Below are 15,900 nucleotides of genomic sequence, written 5' to 3'. Positions count from 1 at the left end.
AAAGTTATTTTCAATACTCACCCTTGGGCTTGAACCACCAGCTCTAGGAGTTTGATGACTTTGATTATGGGATGGTCCATGATTGGTTTGGTTTGCTAGAATTTTACTTGAGGGAAAAACAAAATTATTTGGGGTAGCATTTGTTTGCATCATTGGTTGAGTATTCAATAGAGAGGTAGAAGTATGTTGGGATGTAGGATTACTATGATCTGTAGGTGGGAAAATTATAGGAGGATCTTTTAAATAATGTATCTTTATTCTGAACTCAACATTAAGTGCTTCTATTTCAGCCTTTTCTAACTCCCTTTGTAGGTTTTCATTTTCTTTCCTTATCCTTTCTACCTCAATCTCATGCAAGGTTGTTCCCTAGGGTCCTTTTGCACTTCCTGACACTAGATCCTCATACATATTCTCCACTTCTTTCTACATACCTTTGTCAATAATGGGTCTGGTAGGCTGGGGATCACTGTGAACCTCCCTACTAGGTTGTGCTGCAACTTTAGGTGCAGAATCAATTTTAGGATCTAGGATTTCTCTAATAACAGAACCTTGCTCTTCACTCCTAGGTTCTTCTTGAGAAAACAACTCAATATCTTCAATCTATCTTAATAGCATATCTCTTTCAATAAGTTTGGCTTTGGTTTCATTCTCCTTTTCCTTTTCCTTCCGTTTTCTTATATCAATCAATTGATTTATTCTCTTATTGAGAACCTCAATTTCCTGGGACACTTCATCTTGGTTTGGCAAAGTTTCCTCTAAATCCGACACATTTAGCTAGTCAATATCAATCAGACTGACATTTCCTTCCATATTTTTGGGAATGGAATTGACCCTATTACTTGTACTATGCTTATCTCTCCCAGAACCACTAGTATTAGATAATATTTGGTGAAAGGTTTGGATATCATCATTAGTACCAAATAGGCCAGTATGAAAACCCATAATATCTTGGTCAGAGTCATGAGAAGAGGCATTGCACCTTGCATATACTGGACACTCAAAAGACTTACCTATTTGATTACTCTTCTGCTTCCATGACTTATTTGACAAATCAAGAATAATAGTTCATTTCTAGCCCTTCCTAGTTGGTTCAAGTAACCCTTCATGCAACTTTTCTTGAGGGTTTTTCTTCATATAAAACCTAGTATTCCTTCCCCTTTTAATCTTACTAACCTTTTCAAATGATTGTAACTTTTTCTAAAAGAACGCTGGTTTTTTCCTTACTTCGGAGTCATCACCCAATATCTTGGGAATAAAATATATTTTAACATAGTGAATCACTTTTATGCAATAAAGACATGATCCCAGAGTATAAGACTTATCTTATTTGACTCTCCCCAACAAAGTCACCATTTTTGTTGTTCTCCATTTTGAAAACTAATGTTCCTTCTCTTTTAAAATGAAATTACTGCCTCTGTGCTACAATGGAAGAGAACAACAAAAGTTTGAAATAAAGACAACAAGACGAGGTTCCAATTTAGGAAACCTCCTACACTTTAAGCTTTTAAAATCTTGGGCTGGTGAACCCTTTTATAACTATTTTCTTACAAAAATAGCAAAAGGTATATAGAAAACCAGTGTAAATTCCTATAAACTTTCTTAACTAATTGGTACAATTGAACATAAAATGGAACGTTGATTTTATTTTTTGAAAGGGATCACAAAATGCAAAAAAAACCAACAAATAAAAAAGTGCCTTATCTGGGCAACAGAGTCATCTACAACAGACTCCAACCTGACTAAAGAAACTCATACACAAGTCACAGGTTAGTGATCTATCAACTCTGTATATGCTTGACATATATAGAGTCCTATTCTGCACCAGACTTCATTATCAAATCCACACCAAAAATACTGATATCAATGATTTTTTTCACAGTACATTTATATTTCCTCCTTGAGAAAAAGACTTAAAACAACTTCACTAAATGCCTGACAAGTCATTCAGATAAACAATCCTTGATTACTTAAATGAACTGAACACCAATACAATGACATAGAGACAATACAAGTCTGAGTTCAACTTCTCTGGACTATATATTTTATTTCTCTATCAAAATATTACAAGTACATCCTATCTGACTTAGAAATTGCTAAGAAAAAAGGCTTGTATTAATTTTGCGAGAGTTTAGCTAAAAAATTTGTGTCCCCTTTTCCTAGGTAATCTTGGTATCCTTTTATAAAAATCAGGATGCAACAAGCTTCAGACTACCTAGAATAAATATTCTTACCCTAACTGTCATTTTCTCAAAATTTTCATTGTTTTACCATTGAAGTTGAGGGAGAAGGATCACTTTCTTTCTACTACACATGCTTCTATAATTGACTGGTCATTCAGTTGGAAAATGGCCAAAAGGGCAGGTTCATAGTACCCAAAATTTCTTACACAACTGACAACTTCAAGATGTAGGTGTATTGTCACGTGCCAAACAATTGATGTGTTTCACCTAAGAAAACACACAGTCGTGCACCATTATGTTCTCTGCATATCCCCCTGGATACCTCTCACCAAACTTTCACTTCAATACAATGTCGGATGGAACTTGCAAACCTCTACAATTAATTCTTTTAAATTTTGGCACCAACAAACCAATAAGGCATTCCTTCTGAGCACTTTTCCTTTAGTCTCTATGTCACGGGTTTTAAAGTTCAGATGTGTTTCCATTGCGGTATGGCGACAGCCATCCGATCGTGGAAAACAAGCATGCCCTTTAACTTACCTAAGTAATTCACTTAGAACGGGCCCCACCACTTGGTTCTTCTTCCACTCTCTACCACATGGTACCCTCTGATTGGCTTTGAGGTCCCAGTCCTGCCACCTCATCATGGCCTGGCCTCACCGCTGGAATGAAGCTCTTTATTTGTCACTAATCTACGATGATTATTCATCGTGCATCTTTGCATAGCGGATCAGTGACCACCGTCTGATCATTTCCAACCCACTTGTTCTTTATTTCCTTCAAACTTCTCTCCTACCAGATCCCACCACTTGGTCACCAAGTCATGCCGCTTAGACATTGAGCTACTTCCCATCATGATAGGGCGACCACCGTTGGATCATCCATCCAAGTTCCATCAGATCTTTCTTGACTTTCCCACCCGTTAATTCGCCCAAGCTAGTCTTTCTTCTGGCGGGGTGTCACCATGTGTTAGCCACTATTTTGGTCATGAGATGCATCTGGGCACCACCCTCTAACTGCCACATGGCACCCCCCAATTGGCTCTGGGATCCCTACCCTAACACCTTAGCACAACCTAGACTCATCGTCAAAATTCTCTTCTTTATCGTTGGGTCGCAAGAAATATTCTAAGGAGTAGTTTCCCCTCGCGGTCTAGCGACCACTGTTGGATCATCTTGATCTTTATCTAACCATCTGCAATCTACTTGGCCTTTAACTCACCTTATCCACTCTCCTGTTGGGTCCCACCACTTGGTCATTGGGTCGCAACAAATATTCCATCATTTAACTTTATGCTGTGATCTTGCGACAACCATCAGATCTTCTTGACTTGACTGTTCAATCTTTAAATCTCTCTCAAAACTTAGCTGCCACCACTTTAACTTTCTGCTTTAACTATCGCTTGGGCCCACCACTAGTGGTTTGTCACTGGGTCGCAAGAAATAACTGTTGTGTACCCTTATGTTGTAGTCTCACAACAACCGTCAGATCTTCCTCTTGACTGCTTGATTTTCCTTCGACTTGCTCAACTTTTACCTTGCCTGAGTAGTTCTCTTCTAGCGGGCCTGACTACTTGGTCGCTAGGTCGCAACAAATATTTCATCGTGCAACTTTATGTTGCGATCTCGTGACAACAATTGATCTAACAAGAACTTTCTCTATTTTTAAGGACCCAACACATACATAGGAAAAGACATAGGACGTAGGAAAAAATGTGATATATTTCAAAATTAAAAGAACCTGCCTAAGCTTTAGACCATAAAGTGGCCCCCTTCTCAACGATGCGGTGGCCCTTCCACTTAAGTGGAAAAAAGTAATGGGAAAATAGGAGATTTGGAGAAAAATGACACAAAGGTTTATTTTTTGAAATGGTTTTGAAATGCCCAAAAACCCTAAACCCTTAGAACCATAATCTTGGAGACAAAGGTCAATTTTTTGAATTTTGACAGACTCCAACTGCTAAAAGGCAAGATTTTCAACATATTTAAAATAGTGATAAAAAACCCCTCAGTAGAATGGAGTTGTTGAGAGGAAGAACATCAATGTTTTGGATGTTGCGAGGACTATGTTGATTGAAGGGAATGTTCTGAAGATCTAGTGGAGAGAAGTTATTAGTAATGTTGTTTACACATTCAACAGAATTCACATAAAAGGAGATACCGGTAAGACCCCTTATGAGCTTTGGTTTGGTCATTTTCCTACTGTGAGATATTTCAGAGTATTTGGTAGCAAATGTGATATCAAAAGAGATGAGGATATAGGAAAGTTTGATGCTAGAAGTGATGAAGACATTTTCTTTGGATATTCAACAAAGAGCAAGGCCTATCGATGCTACAATAAGAGACTGAGAAAGATAGTGGAAAGTGCAAATGTGAAGGTGGATCAGAACCTTGGGAAAGAGATCAGAGCATGTGGTTATGATGATGGTCAACATATTGTTTTAGCCCTTATTCTACTTGAAGAGCCTAAGAAGAATGATCTGGTAGAGATTGTGAATCCGGATGTTGTTGGTGAAGGAGTGCAGGAACCTAAAAACCAAAACAACCAAAAGACTCCAAAGTATGTAAGAGTGAATTGTTCTGACAATCAGATTATTGGTGATAAAAATAAAGGTGTGATGACTAGAAGAAGGTTATTTGTTGAAGAAGTATGTTTTATTTCCAAAGTTGAACCTAAAGACTTTGATGAAGCCTGTAAATATGAAAGTTGGATGAGAGCTATGGAAGAAGAACTAGATCAGATTGAAAAGAGTAACACTTGGGAACTTGTGCCTAGACCTAATGATAAGAATGTTATTGGTACTAAATGGGTATTCATAAATAAAGATAGACTAGTCTGTAAAGGGTATTCACAAAAGGAAGGGATTGATTATGAGGATAATTTTGCTCTGGTTTCTAGACTTGAAACTGTTACATTATTGCTTGCTTATGTTTCTTATAAAAATTTCAAGGTATATCAAATGGATGTCAAATCTGCCTTTTTGAATGGTGATCTTGAGGAAGAAGTTTACATTGAGCAACCTAATGGATTTTCATTGTCAGATGATGGATACATGGTATGTAAGTTGAAGAAAGCTCTTTATGGACTGAAACAAGCTCCTAGAGCCTAGTATGCTAGAGTAGATAAATACTTGTTGAAATTAGGATTTAGTAAAGGCGCTATTGACAAAAATATGTAATTTAAGATAGAAAATGATAACATCCTAATTATTGAAGTATTTGTCAATGATATAATCTTTGGTGGTGATGATAACTTGAGCATGAAGTTTGTTGGTGATATGCAAAAGGAATTTGAGATGTCTATGATTGGTAAAATGATTTTTTTTCTTAGGTTTGCAGATTGCACAGACTAGAAAAGGTATATTCATATTTCAAACTAAGTATGTGAAAGAATTATTGAAGAAGTTTAGATTAGATGACTCCAAACCGGTTGGAACTCCTATGGTGACTATTTGTAAATTGTCTAAGAATGATGAATCTCCTAAAGCTAATCAGAGTTTGTACAGATCTATGGTTGGTGAATTGTTGTATCTCACTCAGACTAGGCCGAACATTATGCATGTTGTATGCATGGCTACAAGATATCAATTTGATCCAAAAGAGATTCATGTCACTGATGTGAAGAGGATATTCAGATACCTAAAGGGAACTATGGACTATGGATTATGGTATCTAAGGAATGATGATTTTATGCTATGTGCCTATACTGATGTTGATTGGGCTAGTGATGTTGATAACTGAAAGAGAACTACTGGTGGAGAATTATTTTGGGGTAAGAAGTTGATTTCATGGGCTAGCAAGAAGCAAGATTCAGTGTCCTTATCGACTACTAAAGCTGGGTACATTGTTGCTACTAATAATTGCACTCAGGTAGTTTGGATGAAGCAAATGTTGAAGGATATCAGAGTTATTTATCATGAGCCTACTATTATATATTGTGATAATTCTAGTGCTATCAATATGTCAAAGACTAAACATGTGCCAATCAAATATCATTACTTGAGAGAGCAAGTCAATGAAGAGAAGGTGAAGCTGGAGAATGTCTCTACAAAGGAACAAATAGCTAATATTTTCACTAAACCTTTGCCTGCAGATACATTTGTCTACTTGAGAGAAAAGTTAGGGATATCCACCCCTCCTGATGAGAACAAGATGCATTAAGTTGCATCAATCTGGTGGATTTCAGAGCCTTATCTTCCTATCCAGATTAATGAGTTGGTGTTGATCCTTTGGTGGAATAGTTTGTTGATATGGTTATGTACTTCGGGAAGAGAGATTCATTTTTCTATTTTTGGAGAGAGAGTTTGGTTTTCTCTTTTGTGATATTTGGCATTGTTTTCAAAGGGGGAGAGAGATCATGTGAAAAAATTATTTCGAAGTCTTGATCTTAGGGGAGTTTGTTGGAGATATCTTTTTTCTTTGCATTGATTGTTTTTCACATTCATATGTTGCCATCAATGTCAAAGGGGGAGATTGTTGGATATTGTTGGTCATTTTTGTTGCTAGGATATTTTTTTGTCATTGATGTCAACATATTCCTGTAATTTTCTTCAGTGTGCAGATTGAGAAGATTTTCTGATCCGGTTTGTAGTGCTGGTTTGTCGATCACTGTTTTGCAGAATCTGTTATTTTCGGTGTGATCTGTTGGCATTTTTGATGATTATGTTGTAATTGTCATTGATGGTCACACACTTGCCATGAGATCACTTTTTGGATATATGAATTATATTCAACCGGTAATTGATTCCAAACCGATATCATATGTTAGTCTTTAGACTCTTGGTGTTTTGCAGAAAGTGTTTACCGATCTCAAGCGGTATGAAGACCTCAAGCGGTTCGAGGATCTCAAGAAGTATGAAGGAACAAAGCGGCACAACTCATATTTCCCAGTCTTCATTTTGTCAAACCGGCAACCGGTATTTTTCTTAAACCGGTATTTTGTTTGAACCGGTAATACTCTATGATGAGTTACCAACCAGCATTTTGTGATGAGTCACCATCCACCGATTGTTTGGTGGTGCCGACACTTTGGCGGTGCATTTGTGTCATGTTACCAAAAGTGTCCAGATGCATTGAACCTAGGAAATTGTATTGTAATCCTATTGGACTAACATGAAATCAGATTCATTTATAAGGACATCATATCTAGGGTTTTAGGGTGTTGCTAGGGTTTAAGGTGGTTGATGAGTTTTTGTAAGTGATTATAGAAGAGAAGTTCAAGTCTGTGAGAGAAGGTAGAGTGTGAATATGTTGAAGACTGAAGTAATGTCGGAATGCATTAAGAACGAGCTATCAAGGATCTAACCAAGAAATTTGTGCAATTTGCTAGATCACTCACTTGTTGATTACTCACATCTTTGACAAGTTAGAAACCCTTGACCAGGTAGGCCCAAAAAAGCCTTTGTAAATCCTCTAACAAGGTGGTTCACATCTATGGATCTAAAATCCTCTAGCAAGGTAGTCTTTAATCAGACTTATCTCCTAACAGAGATTGAGATTCCTAACAAGATCTATTATGGTAAAGAACATTGTATGACCTTAACTGGTCTGGTTCCTATTCTATAGATAGTTACTTGTGAGTTTCATCTCACCGTGGTTTTTCCCATTTGGGTTTCCATGTCAAAATCTCTTGTGTTATGGTGATTGTGCTTCTGTGGGTGAATGCATTATTTTCTATTTGGTTTGCATGTGTACTGACTAGTTTGTTTGCTAAATTGTTTTACCAGTTTACTGCTACACTAGTAAAGTGTTTAAGTACAGTAAATTTTGGCATACTAATTCACCCCCCCTCTTAGTATTCATCAATTGGTATCAGAGCCAACCTTTCTATAAGTTTAACCACTTGGAAAGAGATATGGGGGAATAAATTGTGAGGGAAGTTACTCATCGGCTCACTCAGTCTAAGCAAGCCTATGATGAACCTATGGTCAAATATAAGGCCTCTCAGGAAAAAAGGAGAGAACATGCTGAAAAACTGATGGAGCTAACTGAAAATAATTCCTCTAATGAAGCGGACATGGAAGCCCTAATTCAAGAAGTAGAAAAGCTAAATGAATCCAATTCCAACCTAAGAAAGGAGTTGGAAGGAATGACTATCCGAATGTGTCAAGAGCTTGAGAATCGGAGGAAAGTTGAAGATCTTGTAAAAGACAGAGATCATGAGATCTCCAAGTTAAAACAAGAAATCAGTGCCCTAACTGCTCAACTCCATGCGAGCAAAGTGGAAAAGCAAGACATGCAATGAGAACTGAACATAGCCATCTCTGAGAATGCAAACTTGATGGAAACAAATGTTGTTATTTCCAAAGAACTCTCTAAGTCAAAGGAAATACTTGCTAAGTTCAACAAGAGTACCTATTAAGCTAGAGCAAAAGCTTGAATCGGCCAAACCTATCAAGAATATTGATGGGCTTGGCTACTCCGGTCATGAGGAAGGTGAGACCTCTGGTGCAAATGCTAAAGCATTGAAGAAGCAACCGGCATTCAAATGTAAAGGTAAGCAAAAGTTCAAACCTGTTTGCTTTAACTATCTTAAAGAAGGACATACTGCTAATGTGTGTAGGAGCCAACCCTACAATAATGTTCCTTACTTTATAAACAATGTATCTAGATCCAATAAGTTCAATGGTAATTTTTATGCATGCAACAAGTTTGGGCATAGAGCATCTGAATGTAGGTCTATTATGAACAACACTAAAAGATATCCTCGAAGGACTCAAGGAGTTCGTCTGAAACCTTTTGTGATTCGGAATCCCAATCAGTTTAATACCTTTAATCATCAGTCAGGTAGCAGTGGCTATCAAGCGACAATCGAATGGAGAGCAATCTGTGTGATTTGTCATTGTCATGGTCACACTGCTACAACATGTAGGAGGAAGAATAGTAACATGAATAATGGACCATGGAGAGCACCTGGAATGGTCTGCTATCATTGCAACAAATCGGGTCACATTGCTAGATTCTGCAGAACAAGAAAGAACATATCGGATGACATACTGGTCACTCCAGAAGGAAAGATTGATATTCAAACTATTCAAGCGGATATGAACAAAACCTGGAAAAAGAAACCAGGAGTGTTGCAAGAAGAACCAGTTTCTGCACCTAGTGTGGAAATTTTGGAACCGGCAAACTAAGCTACAAAAAGCTTAGGGGGAGAAAATGGTGAAATATCTCAAACCCCCAGTTGACACTGGTAAAAGGCCTTAACTGGTATGAGATACCTGTCAGTTGGTAGAAGACTGGAAATGGTAAAAGGCAAATTAGGGTTTACGCCCTAATAGTGGAGCATTTATTATGGTAGGTGGAGAACCTATTTAAAAGGAATTTTCAAATCATTTCTCACTTATCATTTTTCAAGAAAAGAATTTTTTCAAGTTTAGAGTGAAGAAAAGCGATTTACATTGCGATTCAAAGAATTTATCAAAAATCCTGAAGAAGAATCTGAGGCAATCATCTGTTGGAGAAGTGTAGAATGCAAAGCGGTATTTCAACAACCAAAGGAGTGTGTAGAAAAGTTCAAATTGTGAAGCCTTAAATTTCAATCTACAAAGGTATTTTTCAAAATTCTCTGTTTATCATGGCTTCCACATCACATGCTAGTTCTAGTGCACCTATTGATTCTGTAGATTTCATCAAATGAAAGGCAAAATACAATGCCCTATCCCTAGTACCCACTGGAGTTATAGTGGAGGAAGGCATTTCAGATTACATTGATTGTAAAATTGAAGACTTAGGGTCTCTTGTAATCCATTCCTAGTTGAGTTTGTTTTGCAGGAAGGATAAGAATATTAAACCAGAATTTACCATTCTAGAAAAGAAGAAACTTCACAACGTAGTCTATTTTCTTGAAGAATTTTCAGATGATCACATTCGCATCATTCTGAGCAGAGTGCATGGTGATAAAATGTACTTAGAGAGGATGCATGAAATCACACCAGAAGCGATTCATGTCATCACCGGTTTCTATAACACAGGGGAAGTGTCAGCCCTAAGGAAGGTCAAAAAAAATTAAATGTCCAAGCTCACCGGTTCAGTGAGAGACTCACGTGGAATGACCATCAACTCAATCAAGGATGATCTGGTCAAGTATGCCTACATGGTGATAGGTTACCGGATGTTCTCTGCTAGCAAAATTAATTATGTCTCTGGTGCAGTGGAAAATGTCGCTTACAGGATGATAAAGGAAGATGCATCATTTGATCTATGCACTTGTATGCAAAGACAACTTCTGTTGAATCTTAATTCAATCAAACAGGACAATGCACTGAGATTTAAGTTTAGACAACTACTGGTTGTGTTGTTCTTTTACTTCCAAGGCTACTTTCCTGCAGTAGGTGACATTCAGTGGTCTACTGACCAACTGGTGACAAAGAAAATCAAGGAAAGTCTACAAGTGGTTGGAACCAGCTATCCAGAAGTACTAACAAATACTTTGATGAGTTCAGATGCAAAATGAACCAAAGGGTAAGAATATCTAATGATATAGTCAAAAAGTATGAGGAAGACATCTGCTTCACCATCAAAGTGGATGAATGCATAATGGAGGCCGTTGAGACTAGACAAGAAGAAGTGGAGCCTATGGGCTATGAGGTAATATATGATATGTTGGATGGGTATGCTTCTACCCTAGTCACCTCACCCCTTGATCCTAAGGTAAAGAGAACCGGCACCTATTTGGAAAGGGTTACACAGGTTGTAGAACCCTCAGTAAAGAAAGGAAAGGCAGTGCCTTCAGCATCGGCACCGATTACTGCAGCCAATCCCAAAGTGACCAAGTGGTCACCAGCTAATGAGAAACCAGAAGCGGCACCTGCCAAAGTCTTTGAGAGGAAGCGGAAGACAAAAAACAATACACCGGACTCAGAAGAAACTATGTAAGAAGAACCGCCTAAGAAGACTAGGCAAACGAAGAAAAACACAAAGAATGAACTAGCAACATCTGCACCGGTAAATATTGATATTTCTTCTTACAAACCTTTGACACATTGTCAAAGAACTATAAAGAATATTAGGAGAAATTTGTTGAATGATTTAATTGATTGTTTTGATGACTTCAATGATGATGAAAAGGAAGAAGTTGAACAGGAAATCATTAAGTATTTGTGTTTTAATTATCGGTCACCTTCAGAAATTAGATCTAAGACGCCGGATTCTTTGTATAATTCTTTAGACAATAAATGGTGCATTGCCATAGAGAAGGAACAGGAAATAAGGGAGAAAGTATTTGCCCAATACTTTCCTGACCTATCCCATTCTAAGCTATTTGAAGTCATTAACCAAAACAAAGGACTCTTCTTCACTAGAAGGAGAAGATGTTAGTTCTAATACTTGATGTAAAGTACAAATGCCAATAGCTAACAAGATGAGAGGGGGGGTGAATCATACAAACTTAAACTTCCATAAAATCAATAGATTCATCCTTGGTAACATATACTTCAACAACTTAACCAAAAACTGTTAAACATGCAAACTTAAGAACACATAATCATAACACCAGATTTAACGTGGAAACCCAAATAGGGAAAAACACTGTGGGATTTCAGACCCACTAAGAAATATACTCTTCTAGAGTATGCTCGGTTAAAAGCAAATCATGTTAAAGATTACAAACACATTGCTAGATGTGACCCAGTTAAGGGATTTCCCTCAGATCTGTTAGGATCTTCACTTTGCTAGAAGTGACATTGTTAAAGGATTTCAAACACTCTCTTAGAATGTTACCTTGCTAAAGGGTTTACATATAAGACTGCTAAGTCCACTCAGTTAAGAGATTTTCTGTCACTTACAAAATCACAGTAATTAAATCTATCTGCAACTTCACATCTAAAATGCTAAAGCAGATTCTTATTTGCTCAAAATAATCTAGTCATAGGACTTATCTTGTCCCTCTGTTAGGCTCTCTACTCTGTTATTCAAACAGGTCTTCAAGCTTATGTGCTTGGTAATCACTATGTAGCATCCATGTGCATACACTTGCCCACATACATTGTTTATCAACAATTCCTTATTTATAAACAATTGCTAACCGCTAAATCTCCTTGATCACATTTCCCATGATCAATTTTAGCCATCAGATCTTCAAACTTGACTACGTTCAATGTATCCTTTTGATCTGAAAATGTTTTACCTTACCTCGAGACTTGCATTCCCTTCTTGGAACTTGCATAAGGTTATTGCGGTTCAATTTGCATTGTAGATCTTTCTGTCGATTTTCCTTCGCCATAGATCCTTAACAAACTTCATACACAGCATACCAATCATTTATACATTTCCAGCTAATCATTGTCCTTCATTAAATAATATTTTTATCCATCCCATGTGCACTGTCATAACTCGGTTGCAACTTGGTAACTACTAAACTTTACTCGGTAGACATTTCACCTTCATTAACCGATATCGATAACCTTAGGGTTTACCGACTAGGTTCCTTAGGGTTTACTGACTAGGTTCCTTGCTTGGTTGCATAGTATAGTATTAACCTTACAATCAACAATATATGTAGGATATCAAAACAATCTAAACATCATGATCTCATCATTGTCTAACTCAGTAATAGTTTCCCATTGAATAACTTATTCCTCCCTTTATTCATCACATTCTTTCTGTGTCTTTTACCGACATCTTAATTCTCTTCTAATCAATCTTCTTAAGATATGGCAACATCATACTAAATCAAATAATCAATTTCTTGACATCAATGACAAAATAATGTTATAAAGATAGTTACCATCCTTCTTCAGTTATATCAATAATCTTCAACAACCTTCTCAATATTCTTTCAACAATCTTTCTTACTGTAATGCCAATAATCTCCCCCTTTGGCATTGATGGCAAAACCAACAATTAAATGGTAATACCAACAAGATATTCAAATTGATTCAAATTCAAATTGTTGTTAAACTTCTCCTGTTATCCTTGATTTGTTGTCTTCTGAAGTCTTCTCCATTTTCAATAGGCTTCTGAGCTGTTGACTTGCATTTAGTCTTCTCCATTTTCCAATCTACTCCCCCTGTCATTAGTCTTCTGTTATTTCCATCATTCAGGGCTTTATCATGTAGTCAACCATTTAGTCTTCTCCCCCTTTGACAACAATGCCAAGAAGTAAAAGAACAAAATCATGATTCTTTCCTCTGTGAAGTGATTTGCCTTGCTTTGTAACATCTCAGTCTCGGTCAGATCGACTTGTCTCTATTCATTTTTTTTGGCACACCTTTAGGTGACGTCCTAAAGTGCGTAAATTAGCATCAATCCACACATAATATTCTGTAGATTCATCAAATTGATGCTTTCACCGAACTCGGTCAGTTAGTAGAAGATAGGGGTAGGACCCCTAACTTGCTTCTGAGATACTCAAAAGTGTCCCTTGGCAGTGGCTTTGTGAAGATGTCTGCTAATTGCTCCTTTGAACTGATATATTCCAGCACAACTTTCTTCTCTTGAACGTCTTCTCTAAGATAGTGATACTTTATAGATATATGCTTTGTCTTAGAATGCATCATTGGATTCTTTGAAATGTTAATGGCACAAGTATTATCACAGAATATAGATACTGGCTTGGTAACTTTCTCATTTATACCTTCCAATAGTTGTTTGATCCATTCTATATTGGTACAATTCAATGTTGTAGCAACATATTCAGCTTCTGTTGTAGATTAAGAAATACATCCTTGTTTCTTGCTAAGCCAACTTACTAGTCTTTCTCCCCAAAAGAAAGCTCCACCACTTATGCTTTTCCTGTCATCTATGTTGCCTTCCCAATCAACATCAGTATAAACTTTTTAATCAAAATTATTTCTCTTTCTATATACTAAGCCATAATCTTCAGTGCCTCTCAGGTATCTGAAAATTCTCTTGATTGTTGTCATATGAGTTTCCTTAGGATCTGCAGAGAATCTTGCTACAATACCTACTGCATGTGCTATATCTGGTCTACTATGCACAACATATTGCAATTTTCCAATCATAGATCGATAAAGTGTCTCATCAACAGATGCAAATTCATCATTCTTTGATAATTTACAGTTAGTAGTCATAGGAGTACTTACTGGTTTAGAATCCTCCATTCCAAATTTCTTCAAGATTTCCTTTATGTACTTGGATTGAGTAATGAAAATCTCATCTTTCATTTTCAATATCTATTAACCTATAAAATACTTTATCTCACTGATTAGTGACATCTCAAATTCTTTGCACATTTCATTTCTAAAGTTCTTTCATAAGGAGTCATTACCATAAACTATAATGTCATCAACAAATATGGTTGAGATCAATATTCCATTGTCCTCATCTTTCTTCATGTACATATTGTTGTTTTCACTTGTCCTTATAAAACCAATCTTGATTAAATAAGAGTGCAATTTTTCATACCATGCTCTAGGTGCTTGTTTAAGACCATATAAAGCTTTGTTCAGTTTGCATACTTGATCTTTACTCTTGTCTTCAACAAATCCTTCAGGTTGTTCAATGAAAACTTCTTCTTCTAGTATACCATTCAAAAATGCAGATTTAATATTCATTTGATATACCTTGAAATTTTTGAAAAAAGCATATGCCAACAATATTCTTACTCCCTCAAGTCTAGCCACAGGTGCAAAAGTTTCACCATAATCTATTCCCTCTTCTTGAGCATAAACTTTTCAAACTAGTCTTGCTTTGTTGCGAATGACCTCACCTTTTTCATTTAGCTTGTTTCTGAAAATCCACTTGGTACCAATTACATTTTTGTCCTTTGGTCTTGGGATTAGTGTCCATGTGTCATTCTTCTTGATTTGATCAATCTCCTCTATCATAGCATTTACCCAATCTTCACTGTTAAATGCTTCTTTCACTATTCTCGGTTCAAATTCAAAAATCAAACATGTGTTCTGTCTCAGTTTGTTTCTTGTCATCACTGGATCATCTTTATCTCCTATAATCTGACTTGATGCATGATGTCTTCTAACATATTTAGCTAATATAGGCTCGGTAGGTTCTGTATGATCTTCTTCATCACTCAGTAGCTGGACATTATCTTCATTTTCTTCAGTAGTATTCTCGGTAGTACTTCTCGGTTGAACATAAACAAATTCTTCATAATCTTCTGGTTCTTTGGAATTTACTTCATCATTTATTTCTACAAATTCATCAATTTTCACATTTGCACTTTCCACTATTTTGTTAGATGATTTGATCAGACATTTAAATGCTTTACTTCTAGTAGAATAACCAAGAAATGTTCCTTCTTCACTTTTCTGATCAAACATTCCATTTTTGTCGTCTTTGTGAACATAGCATCTACTTCCAAAGATTTTAAAGTAACTTACATTAGGTTTCTTGTCATACCAGATCTCATATGGTGTCTTCATAGTTCCTTTCTTTAGTTGAACTCGGTTCAAGGTGTAAATTGCAATGCTAATTGCTTCTCTCCATCTTTAATAGCCACTTAAACAACTTCCTCAGTATCAGTTTCATCAGATTTGTCATCATTGGATTCCTCATCTGCTACTAGACATGTCTTTCAATCTCTCATTCTAACGTCTCGGTGTCCTCTGTATTGGTTATCTTTCTGCCTATTATCTCGGTATTCTCTCTTTTCACTAGATTCTTTGTCAGGGCAGTTAGAAGCCATATGTCCTATTTTATCACAATTGAAACATTTTAAAGGTAGCTTTCCTTTATACTTACCTTTTCCTCTCGGTAACTTTCTGGCTAATAATGCTTCAAATTCTTCTTGCTTCTTGATT

The sequence above is a fragment of the Cryptomeria japonica genome, chromosome 3, assembly GCF_030272615.1.
Source record: "Cryptomeria japonica chromosome 3, Sugi_1.0, whole genome shotgun sequence".
NCBI classification, from domain to species: domain Eukaryota; kingdom Viridiplantae; phylum Streptophyta; class Pinopsida; order Cupressales; family Cupressaceae; genus Cryptomeria; species Cryptomeria japonica.
The sequence above is the reverse complement of the archived record's forward strand: the minus strand, read 5'-3'. Positions refer to the sequence as shown.